The sequence below is a fragment of the Kryptolebias marmoratus genome, linkage group LG10, assembly GCF_001649575.2.
Source record: "Kryptolebias marmoratus isolate JLee-2015 linkage group LG10, ASM164957v2, whole genome shotgun sequence".
In the NCBI taxonomy this organism is placed as follows: Eukaryota; Metazoa; Chordata; class Actinopteri; order Cyprinodontiformes; family Rivulidae; genus Kryptolebias; species Kryptolebias marmoratus.
In genome coordinates, this window is record NC_051439.1 from 15745705 (window position 1) to 15762623 (window position 16919).

The 16919-nt window shown below is 39.4% G+C and overlaps 1 long non-coding RNA gene across 1 annotated transcript in view; it reads right to left on the reverse strand.

Annotated features, from left to right (window-relative positions):
• LOC119617407 overlaps nucleotides 1–16919 on the reverse strand; it is a 28500-nt gene that overhangs the window by 11316 nt on the left and 265 nt on the right. Inside the window, exon 2 of the long non-coding RNA XR_005233650.1 lies at nucleotides 16296–16438. This is a non-coding gene — a long non-coding RNA (uncharacterized LOC119617407). The remainder of the gene's footprint in view (nucleotides 1–16295; nucleotides 16439–16919) is intronic.

Genomic DNA, 16919 nt, shown 5'->3' on the forward strand with positions numbered 1-16919 from the left:
AATCAAAATTAAACGAAATAAACATTTGAAATATATGAGTTTGTATGTAATGTATGAATATAATATACAAGTTTCACTTTTTAAATGGAATTACTGAAATCAATCTACTTTTTCATGATATTCTAATTTTATGACCAGCACCTGTAGTAAGGAGTAGTCAGTATCTTACCTGCAACAGACAGCAGTCAAATAGATGTCCATTTAAAGAATCTTTAAGTCAGTTTACAGTCATCAAGTTAACAGTTACTCAAATCAGGGCTCATTAAAAAGTAAATTTCTACTATCTAAAACAACTTTTACAGCCATTTAAGGAAATGTTGTGCATTTTAACACTTAGTTTTGCATCAGCAAGTTACTTGAATTCATGGGTTCATGGTTCAGTATGGCCAATCTTCAGCATACATAACTATATGGTGTAAAATGAATGCTGTGAAACAAAAAATAAAATTTTGATCAGCTTTAAAATTTTAGAGGTTTGAGTTGCTTTGGATGGTGGGAATTTGCTCTTAAAAAGAACTCAGCTTTAAGTAGCTGTTAGCTCGATTCAGCTATAAAAATTTCTCACAGATTCTTTAAACTGAAATCTTTTTGACTGCCGTCTACAGCATGTTAGATGCTGCTGACTATTAAATACTCTGAACAACCCCACTTCTAACAAAATGAACGGTCTCTTTAAAAAGGACCAGTTTCAAATAATAGAATGAGAACAGAAATCAGCTCAGCAGCACAAAGCACATCTCCTCCCAGTCACTCACACAATATTTTATAATGAAAACTTTCTTTCCAATAAAAACTTTCTAATATCCTGTCCCCCGCCTGCTCCAAGAGGTTGGATGTCTCATTTGCAAGTGAGGGCCAGAAGAAGAGACGGCCGCCCAGCAGCCTGTCCGTCAGAAGAGCTCACTGGGGAGAGTGTGTGCCTCAGCTTGAAGGAGTGAGTGTGTGTGTGTGTGTGTGTGCGTTGATTAATATCAGGAGGGCAGGGCAGCGCTCAGGCTGCGGCTGTCGGTAAGAGGGAGAGAGGACAGTTCTTTTCACTGCCGCTCGGGGAAAAGTCTGCTGGAGGAGAGGGTAATGAGCCAGAAACAGGCTGAGAGACGGGAAGGGAAGGCTAAGAGCAGAAGAGTGGAGGAGGCACAAGGACAGGACACAACACTCCAACACTGACCTCACACCCTTCACTCTGTGTTTTTCCTTCCCTTCCCCCTCCCTGCAGAAAGCCAAGCACCACATAGCACTAATTTTTACTTTATAATTTTTTTCTTTCATCATTTCACACTCATTTCTTGCCCCCCCGCCCGCCATCTCTGTTCTGCTCTACATCACACAGTAACCTGAAAAATACATTTGTATGTGCCTCCATGCACACGGTCACAGGTTAGGCGTACACGCATGCTTGCACTCCTTTTCATTCGGTCCTTTTCATTGTGTAAGGTTACATGCACATTATACACTGCACTCTGGAAAAACGCAACAGTTCATTTGGGTTGAATGGTTGAAAATATCCTGGTTTAACTGCGAATTAAATGCTTTAAAAGGAATGTCACAAATTTTATTATTGTCTGAGAGAAAAGGAAAGTACTGAACTGTGGACTAGATAAACTGAAAGAGCATGATAGTAAATTTAAACTTGGATTAAAAGGTTGAAAGATTACAAAACTGCCTAAATCTCACCTCAAAATAAATCTAACTTATTAGAAATTTTAAAATAACTCAAGTCATAATCTTTTCCAAGGCTTTAATGGTTTCATATTGTAATGAGTCAGTGTTGTGTTTACACTTTGCTTCACTGCCCCCAAGTGGCCAAAATCATTCAGCTTTGGCTACATTTAATTTAAACTTAAAGGTCTAAAACACCTGCAGTGCTTCATAATTACCTGCAGAAACTCATTTCTGAGGCCCTGAAAACCCCTGACTATAAGATCTCAAATAATGTCCAAAAAACTAAAAGTCATAGAGGAGTGAGCCACAGGAAAAATTGGTCTCTATGCCTTTTTCATAGCAACCAAAGGGAGATGTGGGGTAAACAACAGGCCACAGGTGGGGGTTAAAATGACCACTCACTGTTATAGAAGGGTCATAGTGTCAGGGTCAAGCCATACTGTGTAGGAAAATTACCCTAAAGATAATTTTTTTGTTCTTTAGAGCAGCAGCCACTGTGCTGCGTGTCTTCTTGGAGGGATTGGGCTGTGAGGGGGCTATCTGCACAGAAAGGATGCATTCACTAAGACTTATGAGGGATAGTGGCCACAAGGGGTGAGGGGCAGGAAATAACATGAGCAATTTCATAAATGGAAGGGAGAGGCTGTGACTTCCTAAATTGTCTGTGAAAGACAGAGGGAGGCAGCAGCGATGGCAGGGAGAGATGGGGAAGGAGATGACAGAGAGATGGAGGGAGGTGAGAGTGACGCAAAGTGTGAAAGGGATGGAAGGGAGAAAAGGGGGGTGGCGGTAAATGGATGTAAGTGGTTGAGGGAGGCAGGGGCAAAGTGAGAAGGAGAGAGGTTGAAGAGATGAAAAGATGTAGAGGGCAGATTTCCCACCAGCTGAGTGAGCACCTCTATTACCCTTTCTCTCTCTCCCTCCTGCCTCTCCCTCCCCTCCTCTATCTCTGTGTCCTATCAGCCTCAGTGTGGCATCCTCTCACATCAGATTAGCTCCAGCCCTGAGAGACAGTTCCAACTCCTCTGTCAAAGTTATTTAAAACACATCCAGTGCTGAGGCCTGTTCTGCTTCCTCCCACCACCCATCCATCCATCTCTCCCTGTGTTCGTCCTTGTCATGGCCCAAACCTAGGCTGAGGCTGAATCCTTGGCAGCCCAGCTGGGATTCACATCTCCCCATGGCATCAAAAGTCACCATCAATCAAACATGAGGGTGTGGGGGTGGGCCTAGGTGTGGCAGAAGAGACTGCAGGAGACCCACAGAAATCATAAACCCATGAAACAATGACAAACATGACCTAGATGTTCAGATTGATATTATTTTTAGCATTACAGAGATGATATCATGTTTGTGATCAGACAAAATAAGTAACTTTGGGAAAGTATTGTGCACTGGCCTGCAAGCTATAGAGGAGTCCTGGGAGTAAGATGAACAGATCACGCCATAAGCCATTGTGTCAAGGCTTCATTCCCCCGATGAAGAAAGCAGGTTTGGTGTAGCACGGCCCGGCATGGCTCAGCCCATTTTTTGACAGAGTAACTATTTGAGCTCTCCAGTCATGGCCTTGGTGATGAATGGCCTCCACTGCCGGGGAAAGAAAGGAAAAGCGGGCCATGGAGCCCTTGGAGGATCAATACGAATGCATGGGAGGACCTGCTTCGCATGTTAAAAACCCAGATCTAGCCCCAGCCCCCGTCCACCCTGCTTACTCTCTCTCAGCTGTCTCTTGCAACACTGACGGACAAACCTCTGGGAGCGAGCAGGCAGGGAACTGAGGTTGTGCACGTGAAGGTGCATGTGTTTCTACATGAAGTGTGTCAGCAGGTTTCTAGAGGGGCTGGCTTGTCAGCAAACTCAAGGTCGACACGGCGCGCAGAAGCTCCAAGACACACACAACTCTGCAAATCCACCCACTGTTGATTCTCTGAAAGGGGCCACACTGTGACATGGTAATTCAGAGGTGTCTAAGACGATGGATATCCTATTAATGAGCCCCAAAACAATGACTAGACTAATGAGCTTATAATGGGAATATTGAATGCATGGGAATGGGATTGGGCCTTGTGTGAGCCAAGAAAGAGGCCATTGAATGAGAGCCAGTGCACAAGGGCTAGAGGGCTCAAAGCTTGAGATGAATACAAACTGCGAGGGGCGAAGCAGAGGCAGTAGGGGTAAGGCTGCACAGTCAACCCAAATCAATACACCCCTACCCGCCTTGCCTCATTGGGTCTGTGATATATGAGATCAGGCAGCTTTTCCGAGCATAAATAACATGAAAATCATACAAATTATAAAAAAGGTAGAATAGACAGAGATCTATTTATTTGGTGACACTATAGTTCACCCAAGATAAGTTAGAAGAGACCGACTGTTACCCTATTGTACGCTGAGATATGATTCAGCCTCTGTTTGCAAATTAATGAAATAATCTTAGATCTAAAGGGGCCAAGAAGTGAATAAAAAAAGTAGAGAATGGTATGCCGGGATTGGCCAGCAGCTGAAAAAGGAATTACAGTCCAATTGCTATGTCTTATTCTGGCCCTTAATGCTGTCGGGACCCTTTGCTGCAAGCCGAGCAGCCCCTCCGTGTGATTTGATTCCATTTGGAGAGTCTTATTTTCCTCTTGATCTCACACATTAAGGACCTTGCTATTCACCAGAGCAGGAAAAAGAGGGAGGACAGTCAGAGCAATGGGATGGATTAGCACACAGCTGTTGAGACCAAGCAGGTCAACGTTTTAAATCTGTAGTCCTGTCCGGTTAAATCTGCTGGCCTGTACTTCAGAGACACTTGTGTATAAAGGGATGAATAACTCTGAGCAAGATGGTAGGGAATAAAACAAAACCCTTGGACTCAAAGGGGTAAGAAGTCACACTAGTGGAAATAGACGTTAAGTTAGATAATCCATATAAGTGGTCTGAAAACCACAGAGGCCACATGAGAAGGATCTATGTGTGGAACAGCTGTCTGGACCTAAAGTTTCTAAAGAAAACCACTTCCTGAAACATTTTCTGAACAATAAAATACACAATCTTTACTATACAAGACAGTTTAAGACTGATCTTAAACTCCATCCTGTTGCATCAAATCTATGCTGACCTTCTGCGGACAGATGTCCCTGCTTTTTATGTGTGTGTGTGTGTGTGTGTGTGTGTGTGTGTGTGTGGGTGGGTGTGTGTGTGGATGCGTGCAATGCTGTGGTAAGGGATGGAACGGTACCAACAGTACATGTCTGCCCAGAGAGCAGCCAGCCAATTATCCCTCTTAATTATCTATTGACGAGATGGAATTGATGTTTTTGGAGCGCTGATTGGATAATCAGAAATGTTGGCCACAGTTATTCTCCTTGGCTGGTCTCACTCATCTGTCCGATCTGGTCTCCTTGTTTTGATAATTTGCTCGGTTTCACAACATATTCCTGCTGAGCAAAAACCTCACAATTAAAAAGGAAAGCAAAACAGAGGACGTTTCATTTTGCTTTTGCACGTGTTGCTTGTGTTTAGTTAAATCCATCACAGGACTTTCCAAATGTTTTCACGAGCACAAATGGTAACCGTTCCCATCCAGCTTTATTGATTAACTTCCACCTTTATTTGTAGACAAACATGCATCTTATGGGGGCTCCATTTCCAAACCCACCTGGGGCTGAATGACAGAACTTAGTGACACTGTTTGCTACCCTTTCTCCTCTTTCATATCAGCAGCCAATTTTCTTTAAATTCTTCAGGAGCGCCTTCTGGCGCTGGCCCAGGCAGAAACCAGGAGCAGGAGAGCATGAGACATGAGTGACACTGATTGTGCCTCTTCTAATTAAACCCTACCTGACCTTAGTGTCGGGACATCATTAGTTCTCCCTCGTAATCATCACACAGCAGCAATTACATTCTGTTTAGCCCCATTTGCATTTCACAAGATTTCCTCGAACAATCAAAGTCAGACTGGGAAAAGAGGCAGAAGCCAAATAAAGCATGGACTCTTAAAACGGCAGGAAGATTCAATTTCACAACACTACAGAGCAACTGACTGTTGCTAAATATCATGGGAGGACTGAGAGTGAAAGGTTAAACAGGCTGAAACAGAGAATAGTCTGACACCACTTTCCCATACAGCATTAATGCTATCCATATGTTTTCTGTAGGGAGAGGAATGTACATCCTTTTCTGGGCAAAAGAAAAAAAAATACAAAAAAAACTTCAACTTCGTGTCCTTTAAAGTTTTAAATTCTGCTACCCACCACAAATGGGTTTCTGATAAAAATTGCTCCTTCAATTTTGTACCGTAGAAAGATGGAAGAGAAACTAAAAATAACCACTCTCCAGAATACTCAACGGCAGCAAGCATACATCTCCCCACTTATAGAAAGCGTGCTACATAAAACACACACACACACACGCAAACACACACCAGTGCAGAATAGAGTCATCTCTGTAAGTATGTACTTCAGGGAAAGTGCACAAGGGCAGATTCTCCATCTGCATTGTGGGTGACAGCGGGGGTTGTGCTGGAGTGGCGTTTCTTTCCCAGAGATGCCGTTGACACAGAAACACTCATACGTCACAGACATGAAAGAGGGCCCTCTGAAAGCTCGTATGCACAGTTGGCACTTGAACAAGCCGAAGGAGACCTTTTTCTACCAGCTCGTCTCATGCATCTGCTGCTACCAAATCTGACAACAGCAGCAGAATAAGGTCGTCGTGTTAAGATGAGAATTATGCCGACGAATACCCCGGGGGGCTTCCTGCTTCCTTGGCAGTAAATAATCGGACAAGCATTCACGTATTCCTTCTCCAAACAGAAATGTTTCCAGTACAGCTGCGTCCACTACAGTAATGCAAAATAACAGAAAGAAAAGTACAGAAATATTTTGCAGCATCTGCTCAGAAACATCAATGAGATGCACTCAAATGTCAAACAAGGTTACCTTGCTAAGATACATTAAGATGAACTCACTTGCTTATAAAGTATTTAGGACAAGGTTATACTTTCAAGACCATGAAGCAAGGCAGCTCGACCAGAGAGAAAAGGTTCTGAACATCAATAAAACAACACTCAGCAGGTGTTTTAAAGATCTGCTCACATTAGTGGTACCCAGTAACAGTTCATAATTACAGGTAAGGTTCACTCAGTGTGCCAAAAAGCACTAATGTAGATAAATCAATGCCACATGCAGATCTCCATTGATTTAAGCCACACATCTGCTGCTGAACAGTATATGAAGCGGCTCATCATACTTTTAAAAACACATCTACTTGCTGGTGGCTACGAATGAATTTTTTCTTGTGATTAAAACACTTAAAACAAGAAAGGCCTTCACCAAAGAAGTCCAATGCAGAGAAATAAAATGAAGGAACTGAGGGTCCATAAGTGCAACCCACAAACTTTGGCCACTCAAAGACAAATGCATCAGTAGTAGCACTCTTAAAGTATTGATACAGGAAGTTGTATGAAACTACTTTAAATAAAAATCCATCACAAAATTACTGATGCAGAAGGGAGTGAATGGTACACATTTAGGAACGCAACAAAGTTATTTTAATTAAATTCATCAGTAAACGTCCACATTAAGACAATTACCTTTGAATTTTTAAATATTTTTGAAAAATGTATTTATTGTAATAGCTTTCAACATTTAAATGAACTGGTAACTTGAGTAACTCAAGTTTTTTGTTGTTGTTTTTTAACCATAATACCTGTGATAAGAAAAGTAATTTACACCACATCGAAATACTGTTACAAGTCAAAGTATTGTGCTCTACTGTATGTTTAAGTCAAAGAATAAACTGTGTAGAAGGCTGTAAAACTAGACTTAGCTGAATTGAAACCTCTGGAATCCCAATTATTTTTATTAATCAGTTTCCTGTAAAAATTTAGAGAAGAAAATTGTTAAAGTTGTAGTTTTTTTGTTGGTTGACTAATAATTATGTTGATTGTTTCAACTGGAATTGTTGGAGGTCAATTTTTATACTTTTTTATACTTTTGTTTTGTATGGTTTTATGTTTTTTCTCTAAGTTGAGCTAAAAAAGAAGCAGAAACCAACAAACAAAAAGCTCAAACCAAATTTGTGAAAGGTCTATAGTACTCATTGTAGTGAAAATTACCACCTCCTTTTTCTTTCTTTCCCCTTATTGTTCTAATTTTCAGTTTTTGATTACTAAGCTGTTTAAAACAATGTTTGTTTTCTATGTCTTTTTGCTAATCCTAAACAGAGGAAATGAAAAACATACTAAACATCAGCTCAGGACTCAGGAGGTTAAAACAAATATGACTAACACACATTAAACATTCAGTACATTTTTTATGGTTTAAGTCATAATGAATATATTCAATTAATAAATCAACTCTCTAAATTGATGTTGGGTCATTAATATTATTGAAATAATTAAATATTTGTCAATTCTTTTGGTTCATCCTTTGCTGCACGTGATGTGAACAGCACGGCTCATAATGTATAGCTAATAACTGACAGTTATTACAATGATAACGATAATAAAAACTAAATTAGAACAAGAGAAATGAAGGCTGCTCAGTGACACAGAAAATGATCTTTTTTTTTTCCTTCTGTATTCTCATACAACTACATGAGCCAACCCACTATCATATCTAAAAGGGGAGTAATAACTTGAGAATAATCCCAAATTGGATCACATCAAGCGTTTTGTTAAAAAGGAATCTGGATAATCACAAAAAAGGGAACACAGAAGGACAGCTGACCATCAGGAAGTAAAAGCTTCATGTATTTAAGTTAAGTATAAAATGTTGGGTCCAAAAAAAAAAGACTGAAGTTTAAGTGTCATAAAATGAACAAAAATAATGTTCATTTTCATAGGTTCAAAATTATTTTTTAAACTTCACTGAGTCACATTCAGCTATACAATAAAACTAGCCTTTAAAAAAACTGCAATTACTCCTTGAGGAAATTAATCACATAAAGGAAAACTGTGATAAGAACAGCTACCAGGTTATTACAGCACGCCGTGTTCATTGTGGATAAAAACTTACTTCATCAGAAAGGAACAAAGTGCATTCTGGAGCCAGATTTCACATTAAGGCAATTTAAAATATTCCAGACTGCCCAATTTAGGGGCTGAACTTCTGTGCAACTTAATTTGACAAGATTAATTATACAATTAAATCCCAACTTCTCTCAATTATGTGGAGAAATACTGCTTGTCTTCTCAGGCCGACCCTTCACCTCTGCCGAGGCGAGGTACCTGATAAGCATAATTTTCAACAGGAGCAGAAGAAATTGCTGCCTATTTTGTTGCCGCGCTAGACTCAGCACATTATAGTTCTTAATTGCTGACAGACTTTGTAAATGTGCCCTTGACATGGAAAAGGGAAATGTTATGCCATTCACTCGCACGTTACTGAACGTGCAGGAGCTTGCTGCTGATTGACAGGACAATCCACTCAATCAAAAGACTTAATTGTGTGCCAATTGATTCTGTAATTACAATTGGCAGTCTTGCCACTTCTGTTTCATTGATTTATCATCTGTGAAGAGCAAAGACTTAATGACATAATTTGGTTTTAGCATCGGAGAAGTCAGTGTTTTCTCCTGTCATTTAGGAGACCAGCACAACTATACAGTTCTTAAAATCTTTGTTTTGCATATTTCAGTCTCAGTTTAAAACAATTTGCTGTCATTTATCTTATCATAATACACATTTCCTCATATGGATTGGGGGAAAAAACTAATAAATTGAAAAATAATACAATTTATGACACATTTTCAGCCCCAAAATGAAGACTGTTTGCTAAGAAAATTGCCTATAGACCAATGACACAGGAATATGACTAAGGACAGGTATTTAAATAGGACAAAACAAAAACAACAAACAAACAGCAACACTTTAAGATACCAAAAAGTGCCGTAGCTGCTATCGTTCTGAAATGAAAAACTAAAATTATGATTAAAAATTAGCAAAACATTTCAAATTGTGTCTTTGCTTTGCAGCTGTAGATTATATTGTGCTGATCGATGAAGAGAAATAAGTTGATTTGACGTAAATATGAGAAAACGTGAAGCTTTTCACTCAGCAGCAGCGTATTTCAGTGAAATGACAGTTTGGTTACTGAGCACTAAAATGGCAGAAATCAGCCAGGTATAAACGTATTCTTCAAGTGTCCTTTTATAATCTATTATACTCTTTACAGCTACATTAGAAATGCGCTGACAGTCAGGATGTAAGGCCACTACTAACCCCCACTCATGTTCTTTTTTTTTTTTTTTTTTTTTTTTTTAATTTATGTCGAGGCTAAGAGCTGAAGCAGCAGGACTGGGTTACAAAGAGCAGGTGGGCTCATTCTCCTCGACAAGCAGCCACTATCAGAGTGAAAGAGGAAAACTACAAGGGATAGGTGTTAAACTCGTTTCAAAGACCTTCAGAATCCCACCTTCTAGCCTCTCTCTCTCCATGCCATCATTGTATTCGCCCTCCCTCCGCTCCCTACAGAGGAGAGGGGAAGAAAGGGGGGAAATGGCATACTTGACCTTAATCTGCCCAGGAGTGAATTTCAGAGTGATGACATGCTACCTCAAAGGTAAAGGCCAATTGTTTCTTTTCTACCTTGTCTAAGAGCCAATTTACACACCCCGAGGAGTTTTTTCTCCTCTCAATGCTGTGAACAATTTCAGATTCTGAGCTGTTGTTTTTGATTCATTTGTGCCGTTTTTCATGAAGGACTAATGTCAAATATTAAAGTGGTATTTTAGGCACTAACATGTGTGTGTCAGAATGTATTTTGCTTTCCGTAACTGTAATAGTAAGTTATAAAATGAATCTCAGAAGCAGAAAGACATTCTACGCCCTGAAAATCTGCATAAAATTCAGAACTTGAACTGATCGCAATGACTCAAAAACAAGATGATGCTATAATTAAAAATTTTGTTTATCCCAAACACACATTTTGAGCTCTGCACATTGTGCAATAATTTCACTTAAACCTTTGGCATTAACCAGCCACATAGCTCACGAACCACTTGGATAGATTTTAGTGAAACTTTCAGAAAGTATTCATTTGATATACATCTACAAATCGTTAAAATTTGGAGTCAACCCAGTTAATCAACAAAAATGGCTTTAACTCATTCAAATTCATCCATAATGAGATACATTTGGTGTGGTAGTAGCTGAAAGTCCTCCTCAACACACATATGCACTAATAGATCACTCAAAATGTAATTTACAAGGTTTGACCAAAGTGACGAGAACTCTATCATAAGGGGATTTTAGTTTAAGAAATTTGACATAAAACACGGCGGGTGATATTCATTCCTTCGAGGGCTACTGACATTTAATTATAAAAGAAAGCATCCCCTTTTTATTGTGTCTGAAGGAGCTCTTCAAACTCTGTTGGTTGAATGTTATCCCTACGAGAATTAATTCATGTACTCTTTAAAGTATTTTATTGCCATTCCTAATGCATTAAAATAAAGTGTAAGAAAACCATTTCTTCTGTACAAAAAGTGCATAACAAAGACAAATCAGAACAATAAGTACAAAGTAAATGCTAAAACTAGAACATGCTCCCAGTATAGGATGGAATTATTAATTTAATTGAAGAAATGCCTGTGTCTCGTATATCCATAAAGTGCGTTCAGTTATAACAAAATCATCTTTCTATCAGGAAATCAGTGGCTTAAAATATCTTCTGCTGGACACAAAACCCCACATAGCTGGGCTTTTACCTCCTGTTATATAATTGTACTATGATATAATAAAACATAGCTTTTAGTCAATGTATACATGGGAGAAATATTCTTCACATTTTATGAAAAATGTTCAACTTCACCCTTAAATATATAAACAACCTGCAAATGAATGAACCAACTGTAAAGCCCAGGGGCTCATTCGTTTAAAATACAGTTATTTTAACTCAGCCCCTGGCAGACTGTCATGTTACTTTAGTCTTCCTATCAGAGGTACAAATGTACCCAGAGAAAAAGCTCATGAAGGTATGTTTTCCTTCAATAAGTTTCCATTTCCCTCAGCAAGCCTCTAGAAAGAGTCTGATGTGATTTACTTTATCATCGAGGCCACATCAGCATAATGCACAGAAGTGCATCCATTTCCCAAAATACACACACAGCAAAATATCATCATCACGGCAAGATGAAAAACAGCTCAGGCTTTCTCAGAAAGCCACACAATCCTCTGTCACATTTGCCAAGTGCTCGTATAGAACAGTCAGAATGTGATGCATATTTAACGCTGTATAAAGGCAGAGAAATTAACCATGAGACGAGTCTTTTGCCGAGCCAGCACGCGCCATGAATTAATAATTTGGACAGAAGTTATTAACGTATTTGTTAACAGTAAATATTCGGTATGTGTCCCCGAGAGCAGGACTTTTTAATAATTCTGGATTTTTAAAGTTTAATGTTTAGCTTCGTTCTAGAAACAATGGCATCAGCTGTAATTGATTCTTCTGGCACGGAGTAATTATGATGGCTGTGTCTAAGCGAAGTCTCATCCACTTTGGCCCTGGGTGATGGGGGAGAAAGCGAGGAGAGAAAGAGATTTAACAGACAAAGCTTGAAGACGCAGGTTTGTGTATCTCGACTGCCTGACTGTCATGGGAATCACCTCCGACTCCGAGCTATTCATCTTCTAACCACTTTGTTTTTTTTTTTTTTTATACCAATTCATTCCACTATTTCTACTGGATTTGAAAAGTTAGATGGCTTGAGATTGATAAACCCTTTCAGCATTACTCCATCCTTATATCACTCCTCAGGCCTCTCCTACATCTTCGCCCCTGAAAGTGCCTTGTTGCTTGCAGGTCACTATGCCAACAGCAGCAGGCAAAGTCCATCTCAGCAGGGAGCCACTTAATCCATCAGGGCAGAGTGTTAATTACTCACACATTCATGAGACTCTGAAGCAAAGCTGGGCTGGCAGACCCCGCCTGTGGTCCTCGACAGGGAATGATGATGCAACCATGTGCGCAGGTTTTGTTTCAATCTGCAGGCAAAAAGTCAGACATGTTGTCTGACCAGCAAGGCCAACAAATGGCTTGTAGTCAGAAGAAGGAGAAGACTAGGAGAAAAAACAAACGCACATGACAGAATCCCCCCCTCAGGTAAAGATGCACGGTGGGATTCCCCATGGGTCGGAAAGACATCACTTCCGGAAGGAAAAAAATGCCAGTCGTCTAGTAGTTCAAGTCTCCAGCCAGAACACAAACACAGAGACACACATAGAGTCCTATCTGGAAAGGCATAGCAGGTCCCGGTTACAGCTGCTCTCCCCCACCTCGGGAGGAATTGCTTCTATTTGGCCTGTCACTTTTGCCAGGGCCACTGTGGCTTTTCTCATTTGTCAGAGAGCGAGGGGATCCTCTGGCACTCATGGCTAATCTGGAGCCACAGGCTAGAGGAGGCACACACACACACACACACACGGTCCTTTCTCAGATACTGGTTCACAGTGGTCTTTTTTTTAAACTCACTCCAAACAGAGTGTGGACAACAGCAGCAAACACAAATGACACAGAGGTTTGCACTTTATCAATGTCAAACATACAACTTATTAGATTTTTTTTACCCCCACTTCTTTTTAGGCTCAAACCCAACTGGTCAAGTTTGTACCAATTCTGGATTTATGAGGGGGAAAAATGACTATAAGTGTGACAATGATTTCTAAGCTGATCATGCATGCTTGCACAGATCAGTTAGAACTTGATTAAAAATATCTATAAAGTCTCTGAGAAGGGCACTGAGGTCCAGATGAACTTGCAGTTTCCTGTATCCATGCATGGACATATTAGGATATATATTGGGGATAATTACAGCACAACAGCCTTGCATTACTGCCTGAGAGCCAGCTCTGAAAGAACGGAGCAGTCCAATTAAAGAACTGTCACACGTGGCTTTAAGGGAAACATGGCCAACATGCTGTGCCAAAACCGATCCCATCATTAGAAGCTGCCGCTGCTTTGAGGTGCAGATGCTTTCAAGTCTCTCTTTCAGTCGGCTTCCTCTGCAATCAACAGGTGATGGTACGAGTAACTACCACTATCCAGCTACGTGTGAGATCCAGACAAAATAAAAAAAATATAATCACAAGTATATCTATATACATACATGTGTATTCCAAAAGGTATTTTAAGAGCAGTTTGCTTTCCAACAACAAAGGAAATTTAATCTCTCTGCATTCAGATACACAAGTTTGAAACAAGTTGGGGCTACAACCCAATAATGACCAATAAATATATATTTATCTCTGAATGTGAGCTGCTTTTTGTTTCTATCCATACATCATCATTTGGTTCAAGTTTGACCAATTTTTACCTTTTAATCACATTTTTTTAAATGACTCAGCTACTACCACACCAGACTTTAAGCTCAGTGTTGGTAAATTTGACGATTACAGCCCTTTTTGATTTAGCTAAGGTCAGTTAGCTGCGGCAGCCATCTTGAACTGGCTTTACCCCCAAAACTAACCAGTTGTAGAGGTACATCCAGTGATTACTTTCTGAAAGTATCAAAATCCTCCCATGAAATATTTTACAGATAAACACACACAAATAAAAACATTACAGTATCACTATCGCTATTAACATCTAAACATATAGGTTTTATTTTTTAGGAAAAATAGACTTTTGCAAGTATCTAATTTACTGTTTTGAATGGATTTTATAGCACAAGAAGTTTTTTTTTTTTTTTTACCTCCAAACACATTAATATTTTTAGTCATTAAACCAAGTGATTATTAACTTTGCATTGATCAAAGTTTCATTTTGAACTTATAAATCACTCTGACACATTTCAGAAAATTTCTTTTGAATGATGGTGGCAACTTTTTAAGTATTTCTGACAAACTTAATGCATTCCCAAGTTTAATTATTTCTTAATATTGACATTTCTAATTAAGCAGCATAATTAGAAAGCCTGTATGCAGTGGCAATCACTTCCCACTGAAAAATTAATATAAAAATTATTAATGAATACTCCTGTTTTTAATTGCTGCAGCATCCTCGGTGAAATGACATGATGACAAACACAAGTGTCATGTCAGCGCTTTCCTCCTCCATCTCACACCTCAATCAAAGCTAATCCATTTCACCTAGCTTATGAACACCGAAACAAATTAAATTCCCATTTCATTTTCCACCTTCATTAATGCATCTTGTTTCCAAGGTTACAATCATACAGCAACAGTGGAGCAAACTAATTCAAAGAAGCTTTGATATTTTTGAGTGGAGGTTGTGGTTGAAGCTTTTACTGGAGAGAGAAAAAATAACCAAATCAACACGGAGTTTTAATCCTCCGCTGCTCTAAAGTGTTCGGGACATGTTTATCACAAAACGAGGCTTTTATTTTTATCTGAACAAACATTTTAATGTTAGACTTTAGAGGCTTATGCCCACTGATTTATGCTCAGAACTTGCTATTCTTTCTGCACATGCAGACAGGAAACAGCGTGAGCATCAACTTCACATTGTTATTATGTTTGTAGTGTTTCCTCCTGCAGTGAAATGTGAAAACGCAGACACAATGACCCTATTTGCCTGAGTGGCTATAGCGGGGGTGCCAGAGTAAACATTGCACAAAGATGCTGTTAGGTAGCAATACCATTTTCTGTCTGCACAGCAGTCTAACAAATGTCCCATTTTTAGACCGTTTAGACGTTTTCGTCTCTGCTAACATGTAAAGAAAACGAGATAAAGAGACGCAGGGCTGGAGGTGGTGCGGGCAATGATGAGACTAGCCTCTTTCACATGCAAATCATAGCTGAATTTCTCATTAGCATAAATGCATGAGCAACTTTAAATGCTTTTAATTTTCAATCTCGCCAAGCAGAGGAGTAATTTGTCACTGTCAACATGGGGGACTAAAAGGGGGAGGAGGACCAGAGGGAGCCAAGGACTCCATGCTAAACTGGAATCACAGAAAATTTCTGATTTACTAATTGACTGATGTGCAGCTCAGCTGAGTTGCCTTGAAAGTGTAAATAATTCTGTGTAAATTCAAAAATGGTAAAAATGAGAGAGCAGGGTGGATACAGCAGGGGGAAGAAGAAAAAAAAGCACATTACATGATCCTTGTCCCCCAGGCCACACTTTTCATCTGGTGGTTTTAATTTACAGCTTTTTAGCATTTCACTCTGTTTCTTTAAAGGGGTGCAAGTTTGACGGTTTAGCATATAATCACAGATAATCAACTGGAAATTAAAAACAAAATCTTACTTTTTGACAGGAAAAAAAAGGCAGCACAAACAATATAGTTCCTGCGGCTCCAAACAAGCAATTTTATAAAATTATTGAAAGTTATTTTCATTCTTTCATGATGGATTGACGCTGAACTCTGAAGTCTAAACTACTAATGACCAAACCAGCAACAACTCCATCTTTTCTCATCATAATATGATCTTAGTTTAATACTCTGGCATATGGTGATAAATTAATGCATTCTTTTTAGGAATAATATGCCTTTAATTTAAAACAAAGCAGTTCAGATTTAGCCAGACCTTATTAGCTGAATTTAGCTGTAGGTAAAAAAAGGGGGTAAGGGGGGAAATTAACAAGCTCCTCCAGTTAAGTGACTAAAACCAATTAAGCAGGCTTAATTAGTCTTTCATAAGGAAACCAAAAGGTGAGTGCAGGATCGGGACGGCTGCTTACCTTAAAATAAGAATCCGTGAAGATCATGGTGGACGTACCGATATCTGTCAGGACTGCGTCACAGGGGATGAACAAGTGATGTCACATCGATGACGACCGAAGAGAATAATCCCAGAGCTCCAGTCCAGCACCGAGGTTCAGAACTGTGAGAATATATGGGCCTCGGATCAACACAGCTGCCACTTCCTGTAGTTGTTTTAAGTTTTGAAAAGAAAGTGCAGCTACTGTTGGTAAATTACCCTCACTTATAAAATGACAATTCAACAAATGTCGCTGAATTTAAAACTAAAAAGGCAGTAAAACAAATTAGGTGCACTTACTTTGATAATCTGACAATTTTGAAGCATTTTGAAAGCATTAGTGAAACATTAACCCCCACTTAAGAGCATTTTGCAGACATAACATATGGGCTGTAATGAGTCATAAGGTTTTTTTTTAATACACTCTTAATAAAAACTTCAAAAAAGCTGACCTAAATATTTCTTTAATTGAGCAAACCATTCTGAGATTTCAACTACAACCACTCCCAATAATTTCAGATTATTATTTGCAAAATGAGCACTGTCAATCAAAACCAGACACTTTGAACGGCAGGGAGAAAATGTAGTGAAGATGCTAAAAGCT